Below are 12,457 nucleotides of genomic sequence, written 5' to 3' on the forward strand. Positions count from 1 at the left end.
ATCAAATTTGCCTGTCAGCTGCTTGCAACAAGAATGGGATTGTAAGAAAGTTAAGTGACATGTATTTCATGAGAACTGTCTTAATCTGTTCAGACTGCTATAACAAAATACCATAAACTTGGTGGGTTATAAACAACAGAAATTTATATCTCACAGTTCTAGAGACTGGGAAATCCGAGATCAAGATGCTGGCAAATTCAATGTCTGGTGAAGGTTTTTCCCTGTGTATTCACATGGCAGAAGGGGGGGGGGGGGGGGGATCCCATTCATGAGGTTTCTGCCCTCATGACCTAATCATTTCCCAAAGGCCCCACCTCTAAATACCATCACACTGGGGATTAACTTTCCACATACGAATTTTGGAGGAACACAAAGTTTCAGTCTACAAAAGGAATCTTTTATAGTAACAGTAATCACATTCTGACTTGCCTAGGATGCAATCACTTCCCAGTCAAACTAGCTTTACAAACTCAGTGTGCAGTTAAAGAACGGTTATAAATTCACATCAAAATACTTATGAAAAGCAAAATCATTTACCTATTGGACTCTAAAATGAGCCATTATTTCAATAGAGATTTTGTTACTTTTAAATATGAGGCTAACCTGTGTAAATTAAGATAACAATTTCAGGGCTTCCCTGGTGGCTCAGTGGTTGAGAATCCACCTGCCGATGCAGGGGACACGGGTTCGTGCCCCGGTCCAGGAAGATCCCACATGCCGGAGAGCAGCTAGGCCCGTGAGCCATGGCCGCTGAGCCTGCGCGTCTGGAGTCTGTGTTCCGCATCGGGAGAGAACTCAAAACCGAAATTGCCTATTCCAATATCTAATTCAAATAGCTAGAATTTTTTTCTTTTGGTTTCTCAATACCTTTTTCATTCCAATGGCTCTTTATTCATTAGTTCATACTTTGTTGAATTATTTTGGTGCATTTAGTCCTCACTTTCTCCTTCATTATATTCATTCTCTTTTCAGCCTCCCCTTTCTGAGCTCTTACCCACACTCTGATCTGCTCTGAAAACATACCCTATTTTTCAATCACCAAAATTATACTATCTATGTAGGAGGAAAAGAAGACCACTCAATGTTGAATTCAATTTGGAATGATATAACTTAAATACTTCAAACAATATTGTAGTTCTAGCCTACCTGGTTATCTAATAATATTGCAAATTTGAGTGCTCCTTTTTATCTTAGGGAATTCAGCATACAGAATATCCAAAATAAACAGACTGCACCAACTCACAGACTATTTTCAAACCAAACAGGTCTTTTTCTATAGTTCATGCAAGAAAAGATATTATTCAGCATGAATTTCATTTAAAAAGTGTTGATAGGAAACAGATGATACTAGGCTATAGAAAAATCAGAGATTACTGTGTGATTCTTGCTTTAAAGATTACAACAGAGCAGGGCACATTATAAATAACTGTTCACCCAAAGAAAAGTGAAATTAATGCCAGTGAAAATTACTAACAAAGTGCTTTAATCCGGCCTTAGGTGGTTATTTTCCCTTGGTGAAGATGTGTGTTAATAATTTCAAAGTTGAATTCAATTTTTTTAAAGTCCTTCAAAATTTTCCTTAATGAAGAAATGACTGGCTGCAAAGAGTTGTTTGAATTGAATATATAATCTAAAGCAGTGGTTCTCAACCCATTTAAGTCACAGCAGCCTTTGAAAGCTTGGTGAAAGCTTTGGCTTCCCTACAGGGGAAAAAAAGCCTATGTATAAACACATAGTTTTGCATATACAGTGTGTAATAGCTAATTTATGTGCTATTTTGAAAGACTTTCTTGATAAACAAGGAAGAAGTCATTTTTTACATGGTGTCAGTATAGGTTCTTTTTCTCTGAGCAAAGTCAGTAACAAACTGACATTAAAAAATATTATTTGTTTAAAATTCTGGAGTAAAAGGGAATTCCCTTTTGGTCCAGTGGTTAGGATTCCAGGCTTTCACTGCCAAGAGCCCGGGTTTGATCCCTTGTTAGGGAACTAAGATCCTGAAAGCCATTTGGAGCAGCCAAACAAAAAAAAAACTTTGGAGTCTATACACTAAAGTATTTCTAGTGGGTGGTAGAATTTGAGATGATTTTAAATTTTTTCTAGTGTCATCTCTGTTGTCAAGGTCTTTCCAGGGTTTTTTTTTTTAATTTTGAGTTTTATTTTGACAGTTAAAAATTCAACTAAAATATTTTCATAAGAGAAATGCTATTTTCATTTTGGATCAAGAATGCTGTGTGATTATAAATAATGTTACAAAAATATTATCCAGAAGTTAGAAACCTTTCTTTATTTCTAAATATTTATTTATTTGGCTGTGCCAGGTCTTAGTTGTGGCATGCAGGATCTTTTTAGTTGTGGCATTTGGGATATTTAGTTGCGGCATGCAAACTCTTAGTTGAAGCATGCAGGATCTAGTTCCCTGACTAGGGATCAAACCTGGGCCCGCTGCACTGGGAGCATGTAGTCTTAACCACTAGACCACCAGGGAAGTCCTTTCTTTTTTCCGTTCTTTCTTTTCTTTCTTTCTTTCTTTCTTTCTTTTTTTCTTTCTTTCTTTCTTCCTTTTTCTTTCTTTCTTTCTTCTTTCTTTCTTCCTTCCTTTCTTTCTTTCTTTCTTTTTTCCTTCCTTCGTTTCTTTTCTTCTTTCCTTCTTCCTTTCTTTCTTTCAGCTTTTTATTATACAGACTTCTAAAATATATTTTAAAATAGTATAATGACTCATATACTCGTCACGCTGCCTCTACAATTGTCAGCTTTTTGCCAGCTTGTTTGATCCTTACTTCTAACTGCTTCCACCTCTTCTACTATTTTTTTAAATTGTGACTTTAAAACTACATAACATTAAATTCACCACCCTAACCACTTTGAAGTGTACAGTTCAATGGTGTTCATTGTATTGACATTCTTGTGGAACAGATTTCTAGAACTTTTTCATCCTGCAAAATTGAAACTCTCTGTCCATTAAGCACTAATTCCCTCTCCCCTCCTGCCCTCAGCTCTTAGCAACCACCTTTCTACTTTCTGTTTCTAGGATTTTGACTACTTTAGATACTTCATAGGAGTAGGACCATACAGTATTTGTCCTTTTGTCACTGGCTCACTTCATTCAGCATAATGTCCTCAAGGTTCATCTATGTGGTATTATGTGAAAGGATTTTCTTTTTTAAAGCTGCATAGTATTCCACTGTATGTATATACCACATTTTATCTAGTCATCTGTCAATGAACATTTGGATTGCCTCCATCTCTTTCTTCTATTATTTTTTAATATATTCTATATATGTTATTGGGAATATTCCTTATTTCATATCAATCCAATCCAAGTTAGGCCATTTCATATTAAGTAAGTCAAGCCCCTAATACAATACTATATACATCTGGGTTATCATTATGTTACATGATATATAATTGGGCAGAGGGCATAATCAAAGAAGAGAAAGAAATTTTCAGTGGGTAAAATATTCAATTTTTTAAATCTAGAAATTGTTGCATTGTTATTGAAGTTCACAAATTCATCTTTCCAGAGTTTAGAGGAAACAAATTTCCCATTCAAGCGCTAAAGCTGGATCATTTATAGAGAAAGTTTGCCTTAATATGACAATTTCAGATTTTCACCAGCATCAGTGTTTCCTCTAAGATTACAAACAACTCAGATGGTAAACACATTTTAGGGAAAAATTCTTAAATCAGAAAACTACATGTTATCAGCTACATCTTACTACAAAATCAGCTTGAACATTTTAAAATCAGTGAGATAACTGGCAAAATTTGAATAAGATCTGTAGATTATAGAATGATAACAATGTTAATTTCCCAGTTTTAATAATTGTACTATGATGTGTGTAAGATATTAACATTTAGAGAAATTGGTTGAAGGTTACACTTGTATTATTTTTGCCACAGTTGTGCAAATCTGAAATTCTGTCAGAATGAAAAAGTTTTTGAGTGCAGTTTCTCTATAGATAATTGGTATCTTCTGAATAAAACTTAGATTTGCCCTTATAAAATCCCAAACTTGGTGGATTAGAGATTGAGAAATGCACATCCTGGAGGAAGGCAAAAATAAAAGGGTGATAATCTTGGTTATCCTACATCTGAGCAAGAGTAGGGCATGCTGGGAGATTCCTGCCCAGAAACCCAGCTACCTTTCTGTGGGTAAAGGACAGCTAGGTGTCAACAACTAAGCAGAGATACCCAGAAAGTTCCTAATCTTTGACTTTTTTGTAAGAACATAACTTTTATTAGCAAAAAGACAAACTAAATATGAAACTTGGAGCTATGTAGAATACAGGAGAAAGGGAGCCTAATATCATTTTAATTTATTATTTTTAGCATAAAAGAAAATATACCAGTTAAATGAACTAATTCAGCCTTCCTAATAATTGGACATCATTACATTTTTATGAATTTCTTCTCCATGCATTTTTCCTGTGTGCCTGCATGAACTTATCACAAGCTCTCCCTCTGTTCAATAAATGTGAGCTAACACTTGACCCTTTATTGTGCAATTAATATCATCTCTGAGCCTGATATTAAAAACTATGAGTAGCTATTAATTTCACAGTTGTCATTTTGCAGTAAGCAAGCACAAGTCTTATCTTAAAGATAAAGCTCTAGAGAGTGGAGCCAGGTATGAAAGAAAACTCTGAGCTAAATTCATATACCACAAGTTAAATAGCTGGCTTGAGAAAAATTCAAACAAGCAACCATTTTACTTAAATGGTGCCAAAGTTCCAGTTTCAGTAAACCAGATGGTTTTATATCATATAGACACTGTTGGAGTTCCTTTTCTAACTTTCTAGTTAAGTTAATATGTTGTAGATAAGACCAGCTTCATGGACATGTGTACATTTGCACAGAGTCTTATGCCCAGAAGAACCCCATGAATGATTTAATGCTCTGCTGTTGCCATCTTGAAATTCTTAATAGTTTAGGAACAAGGGATCCTGCATTTTCATTTTGCTCAGGGCCCTGCAGATTGTGGATCTGGTCCTGGCTGAAGGCACCTCCAGTACCAATCAGCCCTCATCCAGGGTAAGACTTCATTGACATCATGCCTAAACCCCAGCCTCAGCCTCTGTCCCTTCAAGCTGGAAAGTGAGACTCCACCTCAAGGTGGTTTACCATTTATGTAGAGGTACTCAGTGATGGTTAATTTCTATCCCTTTCCCTCTCTCCTCCTTATTTCCCATTTTTCTGTTCCCCTTTCCTTCTTTCCCACTTTATTCTCCCTTTCTCCTTCCATTTCCTCCCCCTCCTAATTCATCTACCACATTGCCAAGTCCTTCCCCCTCATCTGCTCCCTCTCTCTCATTTCTAATGTTTTCTAATTTCTAACCGTTTGTAATGTTTTAAATTCCCATTCCTCTCTCCCCCTTCCCTTTCTATCTAACCCTCACCCACCTCCATTCCCCATTCAAGTGGGACCTTTGAGAGCTGGTGCCGCAGGACCCAGTGTGGCCAGAGACAACGAGGCTTGGTGTTTTAGCTAAGGCCAGCTCTGAACTCCAAGAGTGACCGTGCTCCGAGGGCCTTCTGATCCCGCAGAGATGGAGTCAACTACAGTCCCTTGACTTTTCCAACACACATTTCAAAATTTTTATTACCTGCTTTTTAATCATTCTAGATTGAATCCAAGGAAAATTCACCTGTCAGTTAAAGGATGTCTTAGAGAGCAACTTATCTTTTTGAAATGGCCTGAAAATAGATTTGAGGGAAGAAAGCTCAGAGATCTCTAGGGCTCCTGGAATCCTGGAAATCTGGGTGGAGAGTCTGACCCTGGGGTCATTCTCATCAGCATGGAAACTGTTAACGTGTTTTATTTACACTTATGTAACTTATCACCCGATGGTGGCTGCATCGTATCAGAGTCTGTACACTATTCATAGAACTCTCTGCCCTCATTTTTCAGGACCTTGCTGAACACGAGAAAGTTGAGCATTATAAACTCTGGCTGGCAATGCTTAAACAAAAACAAACCAACATAACACATCTGGAGGTGGTGTCAACACAAATGGCAGCAGTTGCTCTTGATTTGCCAGGGCCCCTGCCAAGTGGAGGCCTGATGATTTTGGTATGAAGAACTCGTTTCAGTCTCAGTTAAAGAAAATTCATTATTTGAACTGAAACATGATCCATGTTCACACAGAAGGATATCTTAGTTCAGTCAAGGTGAGAGATGGGCTAATCTAGAAAAGGTGCCAGAAAAGACATCACAATTCCTACTTTTAGTGGCGGGGGAGGGGGACGAGGAGTGCAAAGTGCCACTTCATTACTGTTTGCTTTCTTGATTTTTTTTTTTTTTTTTTTTTTTTTTTTTTTTGTGGTACGCGGGCCTCTCACTGCTGTGGCCTCTCCCGTTGCAGAGCACAGGCTCCGGACGCGCAGGCTCAGCGGCCATGGTTCACGGGCCCAACTGCTCCGCGTCACGTGGGATCTTCCCAGACCGGGGCACAAACCCGTGTCCTCTGCATCGGCAGGCAGACTCCCAACCACTGCGCCACCAGGGAAGCCCTGCTTTCTTGATTTTTAAGGGACTGTGGTTTTCTAGAAGCAGAGAAATTGTGGAAGTAAAAAGAGAAAAAAAATATTTTCATGGGTCAGTGACCAAAAAATGTTTTGCCAAGTAAAGGAGTATGAGAAGCCTGATAATGCTTGTTGTGGTTAAACAAGATACTGTAGCAAATAACCTCCACACTTCCAGTGGTTAGCTAATACAATGAAAGTGTTTTTCTTATTCATATAAAGGACCCAGGCAGGTGTGCCTGGTCAGAGGGCAGCTGTCATGGTTATTCCAGGGTACACGTAGTTCTGTTTGTTCTGTTTTCTAGGATCTCAGAGTTCTCTGAAGTGGATGGTGGAAGAGAGAATGGAGAAGAATGGAGAAGCCTCAGCCACTTCTAAGAAACCTGCAGCCCCACCTTATCCACAGATCAATGGAGAAACGAAATGTGCTATATCCATACAATGGAATATTATTCAGCCTTTAAAAAGGAAGGAGATTCTGACATATGCTACAACATGGGTGAACTTTGAAGATGTTATGTTAAGAGAAATAAGCCAGACACAGGAGGACAAATACTGTATACTTCAAGTTATATGAGGTATCTAGAATAGCCATACACATATAGACAGAGAGTAGAACAGTGGTTCCCAGGAGCTGGGGGGAAGGAGGACTGGGGATTGTACCTTTAAATGGTACAGAGTTTTAGTTTGGGATGATAGAGAGTGGTGATGATTGTACAACAACGTGAATGTACTAAACACCACTGAACTGTACACTTAAAAATGGTAAATTTGGGGGCTTCCCTGGTGGCACAGTGGTTGGGAGTCCGCCTGCCAATGCAGGGGACGCGGGTTTGTGCCCTGGTCCCGGAGGATCCCACCTGCCGCGGAGCGGATGGGCCCGCGAGCCATGGCCGCTGGACCTGCGCGTCCGGAGCCTCTGCTCCGCAGCAAGAGGGGCCGCATCAGTGAGAGGCCCGCGTACCGCAAAAAAAAAAAAAAAAAGATAAATTTTATGTTAAGCATATTTTACCATAATAAAACAAGGCCTCAGTGTAGAACTAGTCAATCTTTGGCTGAGCAGCTGCTTTCCAGTGATACCTGCATACTGTGAGAGGGAGCATGGAATTTGGGTGGACATTTAACTCTTTCTGCCAAACTGGGAAGGAAGAGGTACAAAGCACTGAAATATTCTTTTTAAAAATGATCCAGGGCTTCCCTGGTGGCGCAGTGGTTGAGAGTCTGCCTGCCGATGCAGGGGACGCGGGTTCGTGCCCCGGTCCAGGAAGATCCCACATGCCGCGGAGCGGCTGGGCCCGTGAGCCATGGCTGCTGAGCCTGCGCGTCCGGAGCCTGTGCTCCGCAACGGGAGAGTCCACGGCAGTGACAGGCCCGTGTACCGCAAAAAAAAAAGATCCATTCCTAGGGACTTCCTTGGCAGTCCAGTGGTTAAGACACTGTGCTTCCTCGCAGGGGGCACAGGTTCGATCCCTAGTTGGGGAACTAAGATCCTGTATGCCACGTGGCATGGTCAAAAAAAAAATGCTTCTTGTCAAAAGAAGCATTTGAAAATGCAGCTGAGGCACCCTTCAGACTTCAGCTTCCATGATCACCCCATCTAAATTAGCCTCTTTATCCTGTCATTCTTCACTTTATTGTATTTCTTTCATAGCACCTCCCACTGATATTTGTTTACTATTTATTTGCTTAGTGGTTCTCTCCCTTCTGAGGGAATGTAAGCTCCAAGAACTTTATCAGTCTTATTTACCACTGTATCATAACTACCTGATAAAAGTGCCTGCTATTTATTAAGTGTTAAATATTTCTTGAATAACTCAACATGCAAAATAGTTGGGTAAAGAAGTGTATTCATTAAGGTAACAATAACCACTTTTACAGATAAATCCCCAAATCCCAGCTGTTCATAGAGTAAGATTTTATTTATCATTCACATTGTTACCAAGAAAGGACTCGCTGCCCAACACACATAGAAGCCAATACTGTAATAGGGAAGAAACTTGCATTCTACTACAGGTCAATCACTAAAGGAATGTTGCCTATAAGCTTAAATTATACATAATGGCCTATCTCCAGGAACCCTGCCTCCCAGGTAATGAGCATTAAGCTAAAATACCTTTGTTTAGCTCATAGGAAATAACCTGACCAGGCCCACCTGTGAATGACTGCAGACAGGAAGAAATTAACACATCCCATCCAGAGGCTGATGGGAAGCTGGAAATGTTTGACTTTACTCCTTCTCCTTTCAGTATAAAAGAAGCCTGAGTACCAACTCAGGCAAGATGGTTTGGGGGGACATGAATGCACCGTCTTCTCGGTCTGCTGGCTTTCCAGATAAAGTTGCCATTCCTTGCCCCAACAGCTTGTCTTCTCGACTTACTAGCCTGTTGTGTGGTGAGCAATACGAGCTTGGACTCGGTAACACTACTATGGCACTGGCTTCTGAGAAAAGAGCTTGATTGTGAGGTTGACAACAAGGAAACAGGAGACAGGCCTCAAATCCGTCTCCCATATCTGGGGTTCGGGATGAAATTTAAGGGGTTGGGGAACAGCTTGGTATGTGGAAATGCTGGTGGGGCAGGTTTCCATCAGAGATTTGGAAATTGGCCATTTATGGTAAAATACGGCAAAGGGCTTCAGCTCTGGATCTTCCTGGACAACAGACCCTTGGCTTCTGAAAGGGTTCCAGTGTTCAGGTTTCGGTCACATCCTGGTCCTTTGGTTCTGAGTGTTATTTGAGGTCAGAATTTTCTGTGCGCATGCTTCAGCTGCATGACTTGTGGCTTTGTTCCCTTGTTTCTGAAAAACAACTCAGAATCTCGTCACTGACAGAGTAGAACCAGTTCAAGCTGGTTCTGTGGTTACAACATGAAATCCTTTCAGGAGACCAATTTACTCTCATGTGGCTCTGACCTCCTAGAGGGCTTTGTCCTCGACATTCTGTCACCAGAAGGTGAAAAAGAGAATGGAGGTTTTGGTAGGCTAAGTTTACAAGTGACATATATTGCTTCCTTTTTCTTATTTTGGCTGGAACTCAGTCACATGGCTACCTCCATGCAAAATTTGTTTTGAAGCTGCAAGTTTTTGATGGATGGATGAATCGTCAGTATTAGAAGCACTAAAATTACTGTTCTTTTCCCAATGTTCCCAATGACAGCAAGATGTTCAAACATGAAAACCTAAAGGTAAATTGTTTATGTAAAATGCATTCAGTTATAACAGAATTGTAGTAAATTTAAAGGAAAATAAAATTATAAAATTACTTTTTAATAAATACTTATGGAAAGTACAAGTTTAAAACATTTTATTTCCAGTAAACCTCTGGCCATATTTTTGTTGGGAGTGTCCTTAATGGCTGTGTGCTTCTCTTCCCAGCTCTGCATTCAGGGATATCACATTGGTAGCTTGAAATCTGCCATGGTGGGAATATTTACACAGGAGAAGGGAAAAAGCCAAATATCAGGGTTTTTAACCTTCCCACCCCAGGAGAGCTAGTTGTTAAACATTTACCAGCCCTGAACCTAGCATTTGCTGCTAAGTTTACTATATGGAAATTGATTTTAAGAGGTATTTTACAAACCTATTGGGAATTGTGGGCAAGTTGATCCATAAGTTCAAAAAAAACTAAACAAGTGGGAAAAAATGAAGCAATTATTATCTCTAGGAAAACCAAAACATATAAATATACTATAATTATAATGCATTATCTGGCTCAGCTAGGGGCAAAATTTTATATAATCATTATCATGAAAGCACCGAATATGGATTTAATCAAAACTGGAGGGTAATTATATTGGAGGGAAGAAAAACAGGAAGGAGGTCTGTGTAAGGGAGCTAAAATCTTTACCTGTTGTACTGGAAGTGGTGACAGGCACGAGAATGTCCCCTCTCAGATCTCTAGATGCAGGGAGCATATCTACCATGGGCCCAGTTACTGCACTTTGAAATCCATCACCATGTTTATGTGGAGGTCATACCCATGGTGTGCTCCCAGCCAATGACTGAGAGATAGGGGATTCCTATGATGGGTTACTGTGACTCAAGGACTCCCCAGTGGCCTTGCTGACCTTTCCTTATAGCTGCTCTGTGGTCTAAGGTAACTCCACCCTATCTTCTGCCCTTCCCTATCTCTTGACTTAGTAAGACCTGCAGGCAGTCTGACAGCATTTCCTAGCCTTCTCCAAGGTCCCTTTCCATTTTTTCTCACAGGCATTTACCCTAAGGAAGTTCTCGCTTCTGTGTCTGCCTCTTAGAGGGACTGGGCTAACACTGAAGTCAATAATATCTAAAATTGATGAATCTAATGATTATATCTTTTTTTCCCTTGAAATACACATGTAAATATCAGAAGAAATAGCTAAAAGCAGTAAAAGTGGTGAAGGGGCACACATTTTTAAGTCTTTAGCACTACTTGACTTTTTAATATGTGTATGTATTAACTGTTTTTAACTACATGGTTTAAAAAGTAAAAGACCACTGCTCTAAATATTGGTTGCTTTAGATTGTTGAGGGGAAACAAAATTTTATCTAAACTTTATCATCTGTCCTTCTAGCAATGACTCCTTTCATTTTCATTTTGGATACCAGCAGCGATAGGCTGATTCCATAAACTCCTTGCAAACAGCTCCTCCCAGAGGGAGCAAAATTATCTGCCATCTAAGTGCCACTCTGCAATGAAAGTACTATTGGCAATGCCCTTGAGTTGTTCTTTCTACATTTAATATATAGAAAAGGATAATTTTGAGAGATGTTATTTTTTTTCCTTGTCTCCTCCCCACTTCAGGTAGATAAGCCCTCACTATGACTTTTCCTTGGGGATTTTTGCAAAGTCCGTAAAAAGTTATATAAATCCTCAAGAAATTCACTAGAACTTTTAAACAAAATCTAGAACAATTTTTCACACATAAAGAATGATAAGGGCTTCCCTGGTGGCACAGTGGTTGAGAGTCCGCCTGCCGATGCAGGGGACACAGGTTCATGCCCCGGTCTGGGAAGATCCCACATGCCGCCGAGCGGCTGGGCCCGTGAGCCATGGCCGCTGAGCCTGCGCATCCGGAGCCTGTGCTCTGCAACGGGAGAGGCCACAACAGTGAGAGGCCCGCGTACCACCAAAAAAAAGCAAAGAGACAAAGTTTTAAAACAAAAAGAGAGAAGAATAGAAAACAGGAGAACCAGAGTTCCAGAGAATACAAGAGGGGAGGAATTAACAAAGAACTATAACCAAAAAATTCCCCTATTTATTTAATCATGAATTCATTTGTTCTCTTTTCAGTTAGTGCCTTCTATATGCCAGACCCTGTGCTAGGTGATGAGAATTCAGCAGTAAACAAGAAAGCAGTATAATTCCTTATCTCACGGACCTTACTCAGAAATGAAGGTTGTGACTTCTCAAGTAGAAAGAGCCCACTGAATAACATGTGGAATAAATGAAAAAGATTGACAGTGAGACACACCATCATAAATATTCAGAACACTGAGGATGATGAAAAACTCCTAAAATCTCCCAGAAAGAGAAAATCGTTTATACATAAAAGATTGTGGATGAAAAAATAGGCTTATCAATATTCACACTGGAAGCTAGAAGACAATGAAACAATGTCTTCACAATCCCAGGGGAAATTTTCTACCTAGAATTATATTCCCAACCTATTAATCAATATGAGGATAGAATATAGTCATTTTCAGACATTCCAAATTTTCAGAAACTTTACCCATCATATGTCCTTTCTTGGGAAGCTACTAGAAGAGGTTCTTCACAGAATGGAAAGTAAACTAGAAAAGGTGTAGGACCTAGGAAATAGGAACTCCAACACAGGGAGGCAAAGAAAATTCTAGGATAGGATCTGTGTGTCAGACCTAGAGGACAACCAATCCCAATCAGAACAGAAGAAAGCTCCAGGGGACAGCTGTTTGCAGAAAGAGGAAGGGGTGAGGG

Source organism: Neophocaena asiaeorientalis, unplaced genomic scaffold, assembly GCF_003031525.2.
Source record: "Neophocaena asiaeorientalis asiaeorientalis breed wild unplaced genomic scaffold, Neophocaena_asiaeorientalis_V1.1 scaffold296, whole genome shotgun sequence".
In the NCBI taxonomy this organism is placed as follows: domain Eukaryota; kingdom Metazoa; phylum Chordata; class Mammalia; order Artiodactyla; family Phocoenidae; genus Neophocaena; species Neophocaena asiaeorientalis.